This window comes from Apis florea, unplaced genomic scaffold (assembly GCF_048593485.1).
Source record: "Apis florea isolate Af1SG1 unplaced genomic scaffold, ASM4859348v1 contig_2508_pilon, whole genome shotgun sequence".
Lineage (NCBI taxonomy): Eukaryota > Metazoa > Arthropoda > Insecta > Hymenoptera > Apidae > Apis > Apis florea.
The window spans coordinates 31936-51304 of record NW_028256599.1 but is presented as its reverse complement, the minus strand read 5'-3'; the positions used below and the strand labels follow the sequence as shown (position 1 = coordinate 51304).

Genomic DNA, 19369 nt, shown 5'->3' with positions numbered 1-19369 from the left:
GTTTCATCCACTGTTATCAATCATCCTCCCTCAACTTACGTGTGTACTTTTTATGGAGCGCGAAGAAAGATGAAAACTAAACATTTACTTTTGCAATAGGGAAAGTTGATCCAACTTTTCGAAACATCGTCCGAATAGAAGATTTAAGTGATTAACATTCGACGTATTTTCCTCGTTATGATTCTCATTCGTCACTTTCGAATTTTTAATTTTTAAAGCAATATCATATGATAGAACGATTATAAATAGTATTAATTCTCGAAAAGAAATCTTATTCTATCATCGATATTCGATTGCACGAAATAAAAAGTATATTAAATAAAATAAAATATTATAATTGATAATTATTTTCTGCATTTTCCTATTCTTTAGTTCAGACCAAGATTTTAGATTTTAGATCAAATATAAAGATAAAAATTTAATACAAATAATCTGAATTTATTTCAAAAATCTCAATAATATTTAAAAAAAAAAAATAAAATTGAAAAGAAATAGAAATAGATAGATTAAAATAGATTCTATTTTAATTTAGATAAAAATTTAGAAATTTTTTTAATTTTAATTGTTTAAATTTCTTTTTTTTTTTTTTTTTAGAAAAGGCAGAAAAAGTATCATTGATCATTTAGTCCTTTCCACTTTCTTTTTTTTTCGACATCTATTTTCTACATCACTATTTCCTTTTTTTTTTTTTTTAATTGTAAGCAACAATGCCACGTCACACTAAAAACCGTTTGTCACTGAGTTCGCAAAAAGGTCTGTTCTATTTTTTTTATCTCTGAAAACACGTCGCATACCCCCAAATTATTGGAGCGAGAAGAAAACTAACTGACCGAACGCATATTGAACGGTACCAAACGTCAGCTCCAAAACAGAATTTATGTCCGTACAAAATGACAAATAATTCACGGCTGGTCCGGTCATATCGTGAAAAATCGTATTCGTATTTAGACCATAATATAGAGTTTAATGCGAGATACAAATATATATCTATTTCTAAAAAAACAAAGCATTGTGATCAAAAATCGTGTTATTTTCATTCGAATCAAAATGGGAAAATATTGTTTCAATACTTTTGACAAAAATAGCAATTTTTCTACATTTCCATGGAGATTTGATGTTCACATTGCGACATCTGTATATTAAACAGCTTCTAACATTACAAACGCGACATCTATTAAAGTAAATTGATCGTAAAATTTTTATGTACGACATATCGTCAAATTAAAGTAAAAACCTCTTACATATCATTAGAAAACAATATTTTCGCAAGATTAAGATTACCCGATAGCCAAATCCCAGAATCTTTCGATTCATTATTAGATTCAATAATAAGAAAAAAAAACGAATCATCTATTCATGTCATTTTCGAAAATAGCATCAAATTAATAATTACTCTTCATCAATCGAACTCAATAATCTTATGAAACAATGATCTATCACGAGATTAAACAAAAAAAATTTATAATAACATTATAAAAATATTAATCTTTCGAAACACTCTGAAAACGCAATATCAAATTTAAAAAAGCGTTAGAAACGCGCGCTTTTTGTACTTACCTCAGCCAGTGGGCCGAGCCGGAAACTTTCAAAACGAAACTTGGAAAAATTCGGGAAAAAAAGAACGAACACTTAAAAAAATATATATCACGTTATTCGTAAACTGTTGTAGAATATCGACACGTAAAAAACTGACTTTCAAACGATGATCAACACACGAAACAATCCGTTTCTCACGATCGACAATCGTTAGAGATGCGAACAAATGCAACACATACGGCACGAGGCGCGCGAAGCGACTGAACCTCTTCCGAGCGCTGGAGTCGCTGCAGACCAACCGACCTCTGCCGAATCGCACGAAGACTATCGTTCGTGCGAGATCGTAAGGATTCAGCGCGTCCACGTTGCAAAACTACGCTACTTTACGTGCCCGCGAAATAATCGTGCCATCGACGTTGAGTAGTCAACATGGTTCCACGCATACATGATGTCTCTGTCAAACGATGCGAATGCTCGGTGTGAAATGAGTATTAATTGACGTGAATATCGGCCGATTACGACAATCTGACACCAAGTCTGAAATGTTTTGCTGTGTTTATGAATTATAAATCTTATAAATAGTGATGCCTGCTATCAAGGATTAAGGTTTACATAAAAGATTGAAATTTAAGATTTATAGATTAATAGGTTATAAAGAATAATAAAATAATAGGATTTATGAATTTTAGGATAAAATAGAAATTTGGCAAATGAAGAAATGATGTTCTAATAAATATGGATGGAGAGATTTATTGAGTTGATAAATCATCAGGTAAGATGCGAGATTGAGAATTTAAGGTTAAACAGGATATTGAAATGAAGAAAAATTTTTTCTTAAAAAATTTAAATTCACTTTTAATCTATGATGTAATACGAGCTATTTAAATTTTCAAGATTTTAGATAGATAGAAAATTAAATTTTACAATTTTATGAATAGATACTTTATACATATGAGTACGTATAGATATTTTCCAAAGTTCAAATTTCTGATCAAATTGAAATAATCAATATGATAAAAGAATTTAAATATATTCAAATCTATCGATAATTTCATCATTATTATCACTATTAATATTTAGATAATAAATGAGATTGAAAATTTAAGAATATATATATATAATTGAAAACCTAACCTAAATTTAAATTTCCTTATTTCGTTATTTTATAATTTTATAAATGAATAGGAGAATTCGATTTAAAAGTATTAAAAATTTGAATTTGCAAATTGCTATTGAAATTTGTAAACTGTAGACAATAGATAGAATAAATTAAATTTAATATTTAAAAACGTTGATCTTTGATAGAAGGAATCTTTAAATATTATATCTTTATAAGTAGATTGATCTAACAAAAGATTTATAATAAATTTCTGAAATTAAAATTCAAATTTCTCTATAAGATTCATGAGAAATGATGGATGAGAAATAAAATAGAATAGATTTTTAAGAATGGTCAAAACAATATGCATAATCTGTAATAATATGAAATACTAGTTTAATAATGTAAATAAAACTGTACTTCATTAAAATAGCAGATACTATTGAATCGAAACACGTAGTACAATTAATTTGCGTGAATATCGGGACAATTATTACGATTATTAATTTATAGCAGCAAGAGTAGAAATTAATGCAATAAACAAACAAGTTTACAGGAGATAACAGTTTCAAAATGAAATATATCTGTTTCAACATATGTATCGTGAAACGATAACGGTAACTAGCATTCGTTTTTCAATTTACCTGGAATTTATGTATATTTTAAAAATTGCGTTTCATTTTGTACCTCGGTATGAACACGTGTGCTAAATATCGATTATTCTCTCATGAATATTTCCCTTCCCGATTCACAGGAATCATCACCGTTCATAATTATGGAAAATACATCAACTGTTATTTATTTATTAGAGTATTAAGAGAAAAAGAAATTTTTCATGAAATATTTCTAGAAACTCCATGAAGCAATGACATTGTTTTAAAAATTCTTCATTAATCGATTTCTAATTGGATTTCATTTAACTGTAAATATCTTCAAGTTTATGGAGTCATGTCGAAAGTAGGACTTGATGGAATTCATTGGCTTTTATTGGAATGTAGCAAAAGCCAAAATCAAGGTTGAATGTCTTTTAACTGGTTGTAGAAATCTCTAGTTAGTCATGTTTCCAATTTAATAGAGATAGTAAGTACATACAAATCTTTGGATTGTATTTTAAAATAGCAACAAATTTAAATAAAATCAGATTCCATGAATATGTTAGAAAATGAAATAGAGAGAAACATTCAATAGAATTCATTTCTTTTCTTAGTTTGAGAAACAGTGAAATAAATCATTCTAAATGTTAAAGAAACAACATTAAAATTTTTATTACAAATTTCTAAGATTTGTGAAAGCTAAGTCTGTGAAAATGTTTTTGAAAATTATTTTAAAAATTCATCAAAAAAATTTTAATCATTATTTATACTATTTAAATTATACAAATAGCAACTTTTTTCTTAATATTTTATTTTTCTTCTTAACAAATTAATAAGAATCGATTTTTTTCCTTTCCTCTCTGTTAAATTTTGATGATAAAATTTATCAAACTTTTTATTTTCTTGATCTTTAATTTCTTTATGAAGAAATTATTAAGTGATGATACTAAGTAAGCGGTTTCCTTTCTTTCTCCTTTTCGAAACTTTTCAAAGAAAATTCTTTCGAATGCTTATCGATTTCCTTCGAAAACTCTTCGATATCTTCAACATTGAAACTTCGTTATTTTATTGAGACAACGTCGAGGAAACGCGATTATGAGTTTCAAATGAAAGTTTCGACGCCGTCCAAATCGAGGGCAATCTACAGTGACGTCGACCCACTTGCAACTAAAATTTATTACTCGCATCCGAACCCTATCATCTTCGATCGGTGAAAATAGCTTTTCTTCTTTCTCATGATGCTTATTTCCGCCTGCATGGACGATGTCGGCTACCTTCGCACTTCGTTCCTCTTCGTTTACTCATTTTTTCTCGTTTTTGTTTTCTCACGATTGCAGTATTGATTAAAATTGATTCAATAAATATATTGAATATAGAAAAAGAATTAGTTGCTATGATTAATTTATTGATCCGATAAAGAACTTTTTAGAAAAAAATTTATTCATCATTAAATGAAGTTTATAATTTTATATTTAACTTTCAACTTTGATATCCGAAAATTCACCCTCAAAATAATTTCTTATAACTATTCCAAAATTCTTTGAAATGATTTCAAAGAGAACCATTTATACCTTTTACGAAAAGAAATTATATTTTTCACACTCTACTTAGAATATCAAATCGATGGAAAATTAATATTTTCCACTTTGCGAAGTTACGAAAAGAAGTATTATATTTCTTCATCAAATTATGTTTTTCGTTGGAAAAAAAAAAAAGAATTAAATGTATTCCGCATGATTTGTCATGCAAACGAGTAGAAGCTGTGCAGGGTCGGTTCGAATTGAAATCTCCCTTGCGAATCAGTCTGAAAACACTTGGCCGAACAGAACGAACGAACTGTCAAGCGAAGCACGTATGTTCCCTAATTACACGCACGGGACGCGTGCGTACACCATTTCGAACAAGTCCGAAGCCCTCGGTACATCGGTTCGTTACGCACCGGATCGGACTACAATTTACGTAGTCGTTTACCGTGTCCCGGCATGCTTGTACGCGTTAATCGTGACTTATTCCGATTCTTCGATTGTAACCGCGTTAACGCTTGCAAATCTGTTTCCATTTTACTCCTATTCTCTTACCGCGCGTTCGATCCGAAGGGAGAAAGCGAAATCAGAGGGAATTAAATTGCGAACGTAATTATCAGATCGATGAGAATTTCGTTTTTTGTGTGGTAAATGTATCAAAGGTTTTTTTTTTAATTAAATTTTTGGAGAAATTTAAACGCATAATTTAGATAATAAATTGATAATAAACGAAGAAATAGCGATGGTTTATTAAAATTTACATTAATTTCTGAAATGTGAACGAATAACTCATGGTAGATTAATTACTAATAAAAATATAGAGTTTCGTTTAAATTCTTCGAATTATCGTAGATATATTTCGATTTTTTCACTTTCCAATTTCACTGCTTTGCGAAGTGTATAAAAAAATCATTATCCCTGGAATACAAAAGTTATTTAAGAATCTAGAGATAGCGCAAAATTCTGAAAATTTGAAATTACAATCGAAGGTTTGAATTTTCTTTTCCAATTAAAAATAATTTAGCGTTATAGATTTAATCGTAAGAAAGTGAAATTGAACAGAAGAAGAAAGTTGTTACGCACAGATGTGATTTCCATGTGTATCGTCTGTTGCTCTTTTCACCGTGACCACTTTCTTCTATTTAATCCAAGTGTCACGCGTTCCAGCACTTTATCATTTTACGTAACGACTTTGTCTTTATTCATATAATACAAGAAGAATCTTATTATATATATTCGCATCACATTAAATATTATTTTTTTTAACGAATCTATTATCTTTTACAAATGATATCTATAAGATTTGGACGAACGTGTCTGCATTATGAGAGCAATTGCGCGTCACATCACATTAGGAAAATTTACACAATCATCTGATGCCGAATTGATGCTCTAGGCAACTATGTGAATTAATCGTGATTTCATCTGATCAGGCTTGAATAAACTTGCTTGTATTTCTGCTTAATGATACTTGTTCGTGATAAATTGGTTGCGCATCTAAACATTGCACTCATTGATCCTAATTTATTGCAACATTGATTAGATTCTGTTTAGACTCTATCAAAAAATGAACATTCGAGAATTGAGAGATTTATAATGTTCATACTAAGAGGAATTTGAATCTGTATTAATTCTTTTGAAGTGTGAAATTTATGTAATTTTATATCTAGAGGAAATATTAATATGCTAATAAATAATATTAAAGTAATTAAAGGGATCAATATTGGAATTATATTGAAGGGATCTAAGAAAAAATATTGTATTGAAAGATATTATTAAGAATATCAAGAAAGAGAATATTAAATAAAATGGTAAAACAAAATTTGATTTTTTTTTCTTTCATTTTCTTTTCATTTGAATAAAATATTCTTGTGTATAAATCACATGTATTTTTAAATATTCTCACCTTGTACATACATATATTTTCCATTTTGCTATTCAATTGCATTGTTAATTATGAGACAGTAAACTTATTTGATATTAATTAATTTATAAATTAAAAATAGTTTCCTTATATTAAAAATCTTATTTATCAAAAAACAAAATGCAATTAGACAATTTGGATTTTACTGTAAATATTATTAGTTACTGGATATTACTGTAAATATTATTAATTATTATACAAGTCGATATATTATAAATAATTTTCAATAGAGTATTACAAATTATACATATTTTCAATTCAATTTAATTTACTTGCGATTATATATGTTAATTATAAAAATTCACGGTACCAATATCGCAACTCGTTACAATTTACCAAGCTATTTGATGTACTTGAACAAGTTAATGCTGCAGGCGTCGACGCGAGCTTCTCGTGACTCGGTCTGATTAGGCTTGCTTATGCTTCATTAAATTTAGCAATGACTGCTCGAAGGCAAATTACGTCTAAATACGGTTTTCAAAGGCTCGAAAATTTCTCTTTCAATGATGTTCACCTATACGTTCATTGTGTGTATCGTTTGATCGTGCCAATTATACATTTTCTATGAACTTTATCGCAAAAAGGAGAAAAGAGGAAATAAACTTTGCAATTTTAATTAAAATTAACGATATATAGAGTTTAATTAAATTCTGAAATAATTTATTCAATTGCAAATATCAAATGCAACATTATCACAAGATAAATTAATTAATTGTATTTTCTAAATTTTCTTAATGTAATAACTTATTACTAAATTTATTAATGTTTTATTTCTAACAAGTATTAAATTATTGATTCACTATTACAAAGAAATCAAAATCGATATCAATTCCATTTTTTAAATTTTCTTATTTTTGTTAAGAAGGACATTTTATTAGTACTTCATTTTTATCTCATAATTTTCATTCGTAGTACAAAAATTGATCAAAAATTTTTATTTTTAATTCCAAAATATATTTAATTTTTTAGAAACTAAATAATTAATTTCAATGGATTAATTAAATATAAGTTATTTATATTTTATATAGTGACAGGAATGAAATTTTAATTACTACAAGAAATATAAGCCACTTAACACTTACAAATACGATAGTAATGTATAAGGATGAACGATCTGGAACATGTATTTATTATGGTTTCGTGGTTGACGTTATACCCAAGCAAAACAATGATATGACTCATTGTTTTGTAGATATTTGCCTGTTGCCTAATTCCACCGCAATTTGATTACTAATTCTGTATTTCCTTTCTTTCAATCCGTATGAAATGAAAACTGTTTGCCCTCGTTTTAAATATCGGAGCTTTTTATCGTGTGATATCGTCGGCAAATGTAAAAATCATGATCGCGAGAAAAACATGTTTTCATCAAATATATGTGCGAAAACGAAAATTTAAAATTATTAAATATTTTATAAAAATTGTTTCTCTATTTCATATTTATTATTAATTTTATTACAATATCATTTAAAAAATATTATTATTCGTCGTTGTTATTTGTATTTCTAGAAAATATAATATTTTATTTTATTGTGGATAGTTTAAATAATCCTTATTTTTATATATCAATACATATTTTTAAATCCAAACAATTTATTCGTATAAAAAATTATTAATTTCTGATTTCCAAATTAAAAACACGTAATTAATTATTTATATCTTTTACTCTCATAATTAAAAGTATCCTCTTTTTGCCATCAAATAACATCAAAGTCAGGAAATCAGCAAAGACTAACTGGTGACGACATTTTCCTCCTTCAGCCTAATTAAACGGAAAATTTTGAAAAAAGACGCGTGAAATACAGATCTTCGATAAATTTGCGAATATTCGTGCTGGAGCAAAATGTTGGCATAGTTGTTAATCAAACACGCTGTAATTGACACCAGTAATTTGCAGCATCTTGAGAAGCATGCGACGCTTCTCGTCGCAAACCTATGGCCGCGAGCGACAGTTTAAGTTGTCGCAACTTCGTCGTCGTTAGGGTGGTTGTTACCCCGTATTAAGGTTAAACACATACGAAAATATTAGACTAACAGCTTGAATATTTAGCCATTCAATGAAAAAATACCTTTTGCCAATATGAACGTAACAAATCAAATCAATAATAGTTTAAAAATGATTAAGAAAATAAATAATTATTATGCGATTCCTTAATAGATACGAATTTATCATTATTTCAACAATGAAATGTTCCTTTGTCTTTAGCAAATTGAAATAATAAGTTTCTTCAAATATTGCATATCGATGATTCGTATTCGCTGTTCTTGAATCTCAATTTTTTAGAATCATCTGTGTATCTGTGTGTAACTCATCAAATCGGAACATTCGTTTTAAGATTGCAATCTTTCTGATGTCATCTCCGATATTATCTTTATATATAGCGATGAAAATATTATTGTATCGATACCAAGAATAGAAAAAGCGATCGTCTCGTATTCATTTAAAAAATTAAATTGCAAAATAAAACGCATACAAATTTTTTTTTCCTACATCTAATAATTTCAATATTTGTTGAAATGTTGAACGTGCAAATTTGATCAAACAGGAAACGTGTTTTATATTTTATAAATATGCTACGCTTTGGGAAATAATTTTCCTTGATATTTCGCCTTGAATCGTGAGCAGAAATTTTAGCGTGTTCATACTTCACGCGTAATTTAAAAATCGTATATTCGTAAAAGTTGTATTTTCTACGTAGAAAACTTTCTCTATTTCTGATCTCATCACTTTCTCGAATTTTTCATAAATTTTTCATTGCACAAAGATATACGTATTTTAAAAAATCGATATCAGATTATGACAAATGTGATAGTACGACGTGTGTAAGCATTTGTGAGAGCGAGGATTAAGAGGATAATAATATGTAAAAAGAAGAAAAAAATATTACGATAAATAAATGCTCTTTGTTATTGCGTATTCGTTAAAAAAAACCAAATGGACTGCAATGAAAAATACTTGCATTGTAATTATAAATCTCTTATTTTTTTCAGCATGGTACAATGTAATATGTATATATAATATACGTATATACATGTATCTTGTTAAAAAGTAAACTCATTTAAACGCTCTTTGATACAGTCAGTTTGTTACAATTAATTCTTTCTCGTATCACTGTGTATAATTTAATACTTAAAATATATTTATATTTAATATTTCACGAATCAATTGTTTAATGTTTTTAATTATACTTCATAATACTACTATTTATAAATGATATCTATTTAATGTGTTCAATATTTTAACAATGTATTCTTTCTAATTCTATCTTTTGATTATACACAACAAAATATTTTAACTTTATTATTGAATAATTAAAAATAATAAATATATTTTTAACAAGTTTAAAAAAATTTAATTACAATATGTTTTCTTTGTAAAATTTCACAAAAAAAAAGTTTCATATCATAACTCAAATAATTGATAAAAAGAATTAATTACGACATCTCATCGATCATCATTCAACGCATGATCGATAAGTTTCTCGAAAATTCACTTGTCATTTCATCATCGTATTTTTTATATTAATATAATTAATTATATAATACACAACAAGAGATGAAATATATAAAAAAAAAAAAAGAATATAAACCATGCTATGCTTCATTATCATACAATTACATGTTTCTCAATTCTATTGTCTGTATTTCATGCCGCGAAATTTATGCAATGTCAGTGATCTTATAAACCTGTTTCGCGAAAAAAATATAGGCTGAAAGTGCCAGTGAACCGTCGAAATGACTACGAAATGCAGATATAATTAACACACCGCCAGTCGATATCAGCTTATCGAGCTCTCATCCAGTGAATTTTCATCGATGCACTCGAGAGTGCATAACAATTTGTACGACTAGTTACGAGTGTACACACTCATTTAAATTTGTACTTTATTATTGTCGATTGTGATTTATAAGGATCGATCGTTCCACTTGGCATTTTCATTTTTCTCCCTTTTCTCTCTCTCTCTCTCTCTCTCTCTCTTTTTCCTGAATTACAAAGGCGGTGATTGTTCGCCAGACACGCCTAACGTGAAACATTGTCGTGTTACAGCTGTATATTACGTACGCAAGAAAAGTTATGTAAAAATTTTCGAGATTTATCGTTTCGATGGAATTATTAACAGTGAAATCGATACGCGAGTTGAATTTAGTTTGTTGGGAGAAGACACTTTGTACGATATGTTTTTAATTAAATAACGTGATATAGAAGTGAAAATTATTGAATGAGAAAACATTGGTGAATGATATCGATCTTGAATTTGTTTTTATACGAGTGTTTTTGTTGGACAAACTTAATTTCACAGGTTGTTCGATTTGTGCTATTTTTCTTCTTTAAGGGAGAGCCTTACTATCAGAGTCATCTATTTTACTTAGCCCAGATAAGACAGTTCACCTTTTAGAAGGATGAGAAACCTAAATAAGAGTTTCTAAATTAATTCCTGGTTTCTTCGATGAAAGTGTCATATTAGTTTAATATCATCTTAGAAGAATGGCTTGTTAACGTTCGATAATGCTATTGAAAATATTGTACAAACTGGTATCCGTTGAAATAATCTAGTATGGAAAATGGAATTTATTATTTAATTATTTGTAATAATTTTAAAAATTATAAACGATAAGAGATACGTCAGATTAATTAAGTAAAAGTTAAACAATTTTGAAAATTTCTTTCCACAGATTTTTTAAATAAATTTTTTAAAATTTATAAGAAATTATAAGATAATAAAGACTTTCGTCAAAAGGGGTGGTTTTACAACAAAGTTTAATATTTCCACGATTTTGCAAAATTCCAACATGATCGCCACGTGTAATTATAGAACTAAGTAGATGCAGCAAAGTTTAAGATCAGGCTAATTTGGTAAATTACGATGTATAATTTATCTCGGTGTGTAAACTGCTCTTAGGAAGAAGTTTAACCCTTTAAGTTTCATGAACGCATGCAGGAACGCATACAAACGTACTTACATTACATTTGGCGAAATCTCATCATGGATTATGAATCAGTTTAAAACCAAAAGATACGTTTTATTTATTACGATTTATATAATATAAATATAAAAATAAGAAAAATTCACCTCGTACAATTTTATATAATGTAATGATATTGTATATTATTTCAATAATAAATAATGTCAACACCGTGCATGAATTTTATTTTTAATCCATATTTTTATACTTTCTACAAATAAATCAGCAGGGAGATGTTCTGTAAAAATTTTATTCCAGTGAGTTTATCGTACAAATGACCTCGTTTAAACTACGAAATTAAAGAAGAGTTGGTATAAAATATAATTTATATTTAATTCATATTTTTTTTATTTTTGAAAGGAAAAGAGAGTTTAATTTTTTTTTAAATTTTATCGATCTACATTATAATAAAAAATCAAATTTTAAAATTTTGTATATAAAATGATATCAATAATAAATCCAACGACGAATCAAAAAATGTTCAATCGCACACTATTCAAATCTCAAGAATATATTTTTATAAAATAAGATTCGTGGAAATATATTTTATCAAGATATCTTAAACGATAACATTTTGAAAAATGAAAAAAAAAAATGTTATATAAGAAATTTTAATCAAGAAAGGCATTTATATCTAAAGTAGAATTTTAAAATTTTGCGTCTTTAATTGAAACAAGTATGCAGATTGAAAGTTGAAACGATATTTATTTCTTTTAAATGTAATAATGTAATAATTGGCGAGCGTCGAGGGAATAAATTTTAATCTATACAGGGAAGAATTTTAATTTATACCCATGAAGGCCAAGCGTAATTAAATTTACAAAACGGGAAACTGTGTGTATATATCGTGCTTGTATTAATTAAAGAATAACCGAGATAAAAGAATAGTTTTACGTATCCGTATTACGTATTATTAACAAATTAAATAATACGAATCTCCTGTTTTGCAGTACGTTAAAGATAAAAATATATTTTAAAACATTTTTTGTAATAGTTGGATATTTTTAATGATATTCATATATGATTAATTCGCCTTTAACTTTTTATGTAAGATATATTTATCATAAAAAGTATCTACCTTCACGATTAAACGTGATTGATGCATCAAAATGTTTTTCATTTATAAAAAAACTTCTTTTATAACTGTCCCATAGGGAAATTCCTAATGTTTTATCGAATATTCCATTATAAAAAAATTTATTGTACAAAGATTGAGTACATAAAAGGAAAAAAGAAAACCACGAGTATATTATTTCAAATAGTGCATATACACAAAATACAAATATATTGTATACATTCACAATCCACGAATTATATCTCTTATTTATCGCAAATAATAACTTTTCTATCTTATCGTCACATTTTATCACTTCTATCTTATCATTTCTCTTTACTCTTTTCATCCAAACATTTACTTAATTACTTATTTACTGTAACATATGTTGTAATGTAATTTATAAAAATCTTTCCTATTTTCGTGTCAATCAAATATTAATCACTTTTTGAATTGAAACACTCGCAATCGATCTCGCCCATCGATATCCACACATTCCAACAGATATTAAAAAAAACTCTACCTTCAATCTCCAAATTCCACGATTCAAAGCACAATTAAACAGCAACGATCGCGACAGCGGCAGCAAAAATATCACTCTCCAATCTCGAGCCACCGCCCAAAGACTCGGCTTCAATCTTAAACCTACGTTTATTCCACGTGGGTTTGACAGGTCGCGTGATGGATACGCTGAAAATCGCCCCTCCTGAAGGCGGCTCGACCCTCGCGAGATCCAGTCAGATGCCTCCTCCTCCACCCTCGCGCCAACTTAGTACGTTGGCGGTTCCGTCGACCCTCACCCCGCAATATTTCACGGCTTATTTACTTTTCGGCGGCGTCAGGAGGCCCACGCGAACGGTCACGTGCCGTGCTCTCTCACGACTCGAAGGAAACGCGCGTCGATAAGAGGAAAGTAATGGGATACAGTAGTTTGGCCGGGGAAATTTATTTGCGCCCGAACGAAGACGGGCCCTTGGGCCAACCTTTATTGAAACCTTCCCCTCCTCTGCCGAGATTCCGCTACCGTGAACAAAAGCCGCCGTGTTTTCCTACTGCGCGCCTCGTATGCCATGGAGAAACCGTTCTTACGTCCCTGCGATTTTTTTGCGGTGGGCCATCGGGGACGAATCCCACGGATGCGCGAGGGGTGGTTGTGATTTCTCGAGCGTTCGATACGCATAGTGGATGGAACGTTTAAACGACGGTTTCTTCTTCGCCGGTTTGCTCTTCGGCATCTGCTGGAATGATAATTGGAGAAGTGAGAAACGCGTGTTTTTGGAGTGCATTTTCATCCGTTTACTTACATACTGTTGTATATAATTGTGTAATTTCACTTACTATCTTTTTTATTTCGCAGGTAACTGAAACTGAAACCGGCCGTTTTATTGTTACGCAATAACGTAATAGATAAATTTCCTTGCACGCCTATCGAAAATGGAAGGGATGATAGAATGGGAGACGCGTTAGAAGGTTGCAGGATTCGGGAGGAATGTCGAATCGATCTTACATCTCGTCGCCGCGCGGAGAACAATTCAAGTAGGACGTACGTATGCGTTTACATAACTGTCTCCTCCAATGGAGAAGATAGGCTTTCATCGTGGCGGGAAGAAACCGAGACGAGAGAGGGAGAGAGAGGGAGGGAGACATTCGAGGATCGAAAGCTTTTTCACGCTGATGCACGTTCTACGTTAACGCACCGCAGTTAGTAGACGGGCATTGAAAGCGTGCGATTAAAACTTTTCGATCGAACCATCCATTATTTAGACAGCTTGTCGTATCTGTAACAAATAAAATTCGGGATGAATTCTCGAATCATTTTAATGACGAATTTATTGTTAAGTTTTGATTTTAATGTGGTGGTCGATAGAGTTTTATTCGAAATGAAAGTTTGATTTTGTCGAGTCTGTTTGGAATTAAGAATTAAGAATATATAAGTAAGAATTTCGAGTTTAATTTCGATTCATCTTTTCGTTTTTCAAAATGTTCTAGAGATATATCGAATATATTAAAAGAATACAATTCAGAGTAAGTTTTACGAAGAAATTTTTTAATTATCGACAATTTTGATTTACAGTGATTTCTATCGGGATTTACTTTTCCATTTCTCATAAGCTTCTCGAAATATCAGAATTTACTCACGGAAATATGAAACTTTTCTCTCGTCGAAATAAAATATCTTGTTTCTAATCCTTAGGGAAACCTCTACTCAACTTTTCGACTCTATCCCTTTCATTTTTTCCCCTTGCTCCATTAAATATCTCCGTTTCACGGTTCCCCATTAAAAACGTCGCAATCTACGTGTTGTGGGTGACGCCTTTTACAGAGACAATAAAACAGGGGACAACGATTCGAATAATCGAGAATCGACTGGAAGGAATCTGGTAAGGAGAAACGAAAGAAAAACAAAATTTACAATTATATGTGAAAATATATTCTTAAATAAAATAAATTGAATAAAATGATGAAGAATATTCTATACCTTATAATAGAATTTTGAAGCCACGTGTGTAAATTACATTTTTTTTAAAGTAACTATATTTGAAGAATCCCATTGTCTTTTAAACTTTAAAGTTGACAAATCAATTAAATCGTTATGAATTATGAAAGTAGTTATTTAATCGACTCGTCAATTGAAAGTTTATGAAGTAAAGAAATTCCTGAATTGCATAAGCCATCTTCAAGAAATTATTTATAATTGGGGTAATACTTAAGTTTCTAAATTCTCTTTCTCTCTCTCTCTCTCTCTCTCTCTCTTTCTATATATATACATAAAAATAAAATCTTTGACCACATATATATAACAGCAAGAATTATATTTTCTTTTAATCAACTCAGACTTAAATTAACTCTAATTTTCCAATTTATATTTTCCAAAATTATATTCGAATTATAATGTCTAATTTCTATTTTTTTTAGGAAACCAATATTTCCAAATAATTCTCGCAGAATTTGCATCCTTTCCCACAGATCATCGCATCATCCAATAACGTATTACGCATAGAACATCGAGTCTTGGTCGATTAGCATACGTTTTAAAATCCGCACGAAAACATGGGTGTTATTAATACGTTATTTTGCATAATGCATGATGGAGGGGTGGGTTTCTTTTTTGGTTTGGCCGACGATCTAACTCGTTCGTCTTTGTCTTATAGAGGAATCGTGAACGGAATTCGGAGGTCCTTTCACGATGTGTTGTTTAGAAGGTAAAACGGTATGGTGGAACGTGATTGTGCAAGAATCATAGAATTAGAAGGACAACCGGATTCCACGAGCCGTTCAACGATGATCGTGCCTTTTGTTTTGTTAGTTGGCGGATTCTTGATTATCGATTCAGGTATTTCACTTTGTTATTCTCTCTACACACTGCTTTTCTCTCTTTTACGATATTTTTATATTCTTTCGAATTTTATTGTTTTCTCTATCTTTTTTTTTTTTTTTTTATAATTGATTAAATTCTTCCTTGTGATCGATAATTGAATAAAGTTTCACTTATAGAGAAATAGCTATTATATTATAGTTAGCCATGTTAAATTAAAATTGATTATTATTTATTTAAGAAAGAGAAATTTTAATTTTTGATTAACTTGGTAGCATTTTATTTATAAGAGAATTTTACTTTATGATTAATTCAGGATGTAAGAGAGTTTGATTTATAAAGAAATTAACGATTTATTTCGTTAAATTATAAATATTCGTGTATAATTTTCGAAAATATTTCAATTCGATGGATCCGAGATTTAATATATATATTTTTATAAAAATTCTATGTTCGATTCGTTGATAAAAGTGCAACTAATTTGCGAATAATTAGAAAGAATGAATTTTAATAAGTAATATAAAAACTCGGGATAAATTTGCAACGGTTTGCAATTACTTTTTATCTAATTTAAATTCACCTATGATGGATGACGATAACGGCAAGTATAATGATAACTTATAAATTTACGATGCAAATATACACGATAAACATGCATGTTATAATTGCAAATGTGAAATCTTCTTAATGAATATTTATTTATCTGGTAAAATTTCAATATTAAGCGAGAATGTAGTGAACATCAAGGGAATTACGCTCTTATACGTATCGTGTAAACACAACGCCAGTAGAAACTTACCACCAACGGCATGAACACGAATGTTAAAACACCGAAGTGGTAATGGCGACATTTCGCGTGTAATAGCCTGATTCAGATGTCCCTAATGCACGTTTCAGGGAATATTTGTTATGGACGAGACAGGCAACGAAGAAACTTTCTGCAATGTTCAATTTTACAGAGATATTATTTTTCAATGGCCCTTTCATAGCGATACTCAATTCGTTGATGTAATAATAATTCTGTTCTCTTAAATTTCATTCAAATTACACACGCATTAATGTGAGATATTATTTCATAGATGCAAGCAATATTTTATGGATGAAATGAATTGTACGTGATCATTAAAAGCATCGTTATTGTAACAAAAAAATATAAAGCTTGCTTCAAAAGTAATTTAAATTTTTGAGAATTATTTTATATATTAATATTAAGAATGTTTTGATTATTAATTAATCTTTGAGAAAGAAAGAAGTACTTTGAATAAAAATTGTAGATGAAAATAAAATACAACTCTTCATCGAAATGAAGATTTTGAAAAAAATAATTGTATAAATTGTACACAAGCGAATATATAATATTTGTTCAAATAATAATAATTTAAACGAGAATCGTAATAATAAATATGAACGTTCAATCTCCGAAATCAAAATCTAAAAGTAATAATTTAATACAGATTATACACAAGTAATTAATTTATAAATTTCCACAAATAAATACACGAAGCTTATCCAAAAAACAATAATTTAAACGAAAATAAAATACGATTATTCAATCGTATGAAACGAATGTTTTAAAAATAATGATTTTATACGAATTAATATATCCACACATCTTCTCTCCATACACACAAATAATTAATTTATAAAATTGTACAAATATATAAAATTTAAAATAAAATTTTACACGTGTACGAAAATAATGTAACATATAAAATACAACCGTTGATTGTAATTAAATTTTAACAAAAATCCCTCTCATGAAAGTCTCTCTCTCTCTCTTTGAATTACCGGAAATACCATCATAATTAACGACAAACGTATTTCTAAGATGTCACATCCCTTTTATGGGATTATCATACGTTGGGGTGACTTCGAAGAGACAAATATCAGACAAGGAAGCCCTAGTAACAGCCACACAGGAAGTCTAACGCTTCGAACACGTGCACTCAGGTGTCTTTAATGTAGCCTGCACATTGCTGTCACTTTATCCGCCACCTACTTTGCTTTAAGCACGGAGATATCCACGTGACGTAATGGGGAAAGTTCGCGGAATATCTGGCACGTTGTGTCTTCCTTTTCATTAGCCTGCTGTGCTCTTTGCAAAACCATCCCTTGAAAATTTCATCCCATTTTCTATCCCTTCGGTTTTTGCATCGAGGACAGTTTTCCTCCGTTTAAATGAATTTTCTTCGAAACTTATTCGTGTCGTTAATGCGGAAAAAAAACTTGTACTTTGATAAAAGTTTGTATCGTCATTCGTAATGCGGATTTGCATGCATATTTTTCATACTGTATATGTTTTGCTGTATATGTTAAATTCTATTAAAATTTGAACCGTTATAATTATTAAAAATGTGGAACCTTGCCTTTTGCTTTCTTCTTTATTTCGATATGATTTCCAATCATTTGAGATATCTCTAAGAAAAGGATAATTTTGAATCTTTTATTATTTTCCTTGTCGCTTACTCGGATCTTTCCCTCACATCTTGTTTCGCTGACCTATCCCAAACTCCAGACGCGATTCTTGGAAAAACATAACATGTATTTAAATCCTTATATTTCGATCGAGATATTGGGACAAAACGAAAAATGATTTCAATCGCATGATAACATTTTCCGAGTGGATATCGATGACAAAAGTTTTACTCTTTTTCCTCTCCCTGTTTTTCATTCGCACAATCGAATTTATTTCTTTTGTGTCTCTGCACGATATGTTGAACGAAGTTTTTTCTCGTGATATATATATAAAATGAATAGGAACATAAAGGAATAATAATCAAATATTTGAATGTAATTAAAAAATCGACGAGTGTATAATATATTTTAGCACGCCAACATCAAAAGATTTTCTTAACTTTTATAAATTTCCATTCATTGTAAATTTTCCATTCCCGATAGTTTCACAATTATATGATTAATACGATATCGCGAGTATTAATTCTTTCTTTCGTTTGGCAAGACAAATCCTCTTGAAATTCGTGGATTACCAGGGATGATACGTCTCGCGGAAAGTAGAAGATCATAAAGGTCTGGAAGCCTGCTGAACTATTGAAATCGTTTAAGTTAAACTGTGTTTGGTATAATAAATCCTGGCTGAAACGTTGGAAACGTTAGACACGGTCTCGGTAATATGGTAAATCGGTTTGAAAATTTAAGAGCTTTCGTGGTCAGCTTCTGGGCAAGCCGCACGTGTTTCAATAGTGGATTTTAATGAATTCTATCAATTTTCATTGCAACCACGTTGCACAGATGTGCGCGCCACTATACGAATTCAATTTCGACCGATGCTTCTTCCCGTTATCTTGCTACTGTCGTAAAAAAATAATTAGTAGAAGAAAAAGAATTTTATTGCACAGATTTAT

General features: G+C 29.6%; 1 protein-coding gene and 1 long non-coding RNA gene across 2 annotated transcripts in view; one reads left to right on the top strand and one right to left on the bottom strand.

The window, feature by feature from the left end:
• Positions 1-1798, bottom strand: part of IRSp53 (Insulin receptor substrate 53 kDa) — a 174121-nt gene extending 172323 nt beyond the window's left edge. The window contains exon 1 of the mRNA XM_003697455.4: positions 1558-1798. The gene's annotated coding sequence lies outside the window, so the exon portion shown is untranslated. The remainder of the gene's footprint in view (positions 1-1557) is intronic.
• LOC147657809 (uncharacterized) lies at positions 1767-17765 on the top strand. Its single transcript, XR_015291757.1, has 4 exons — positions 1767-2142; positions 2226-2308; positions 14049-14234; positions 15608-17765. It is a non-coding gene; the product is annotated as an uncharacterized LOC147657809 (long non-coding RNA).
• Positions 17766-19369: the final 1604 nt, after the last annotated feature.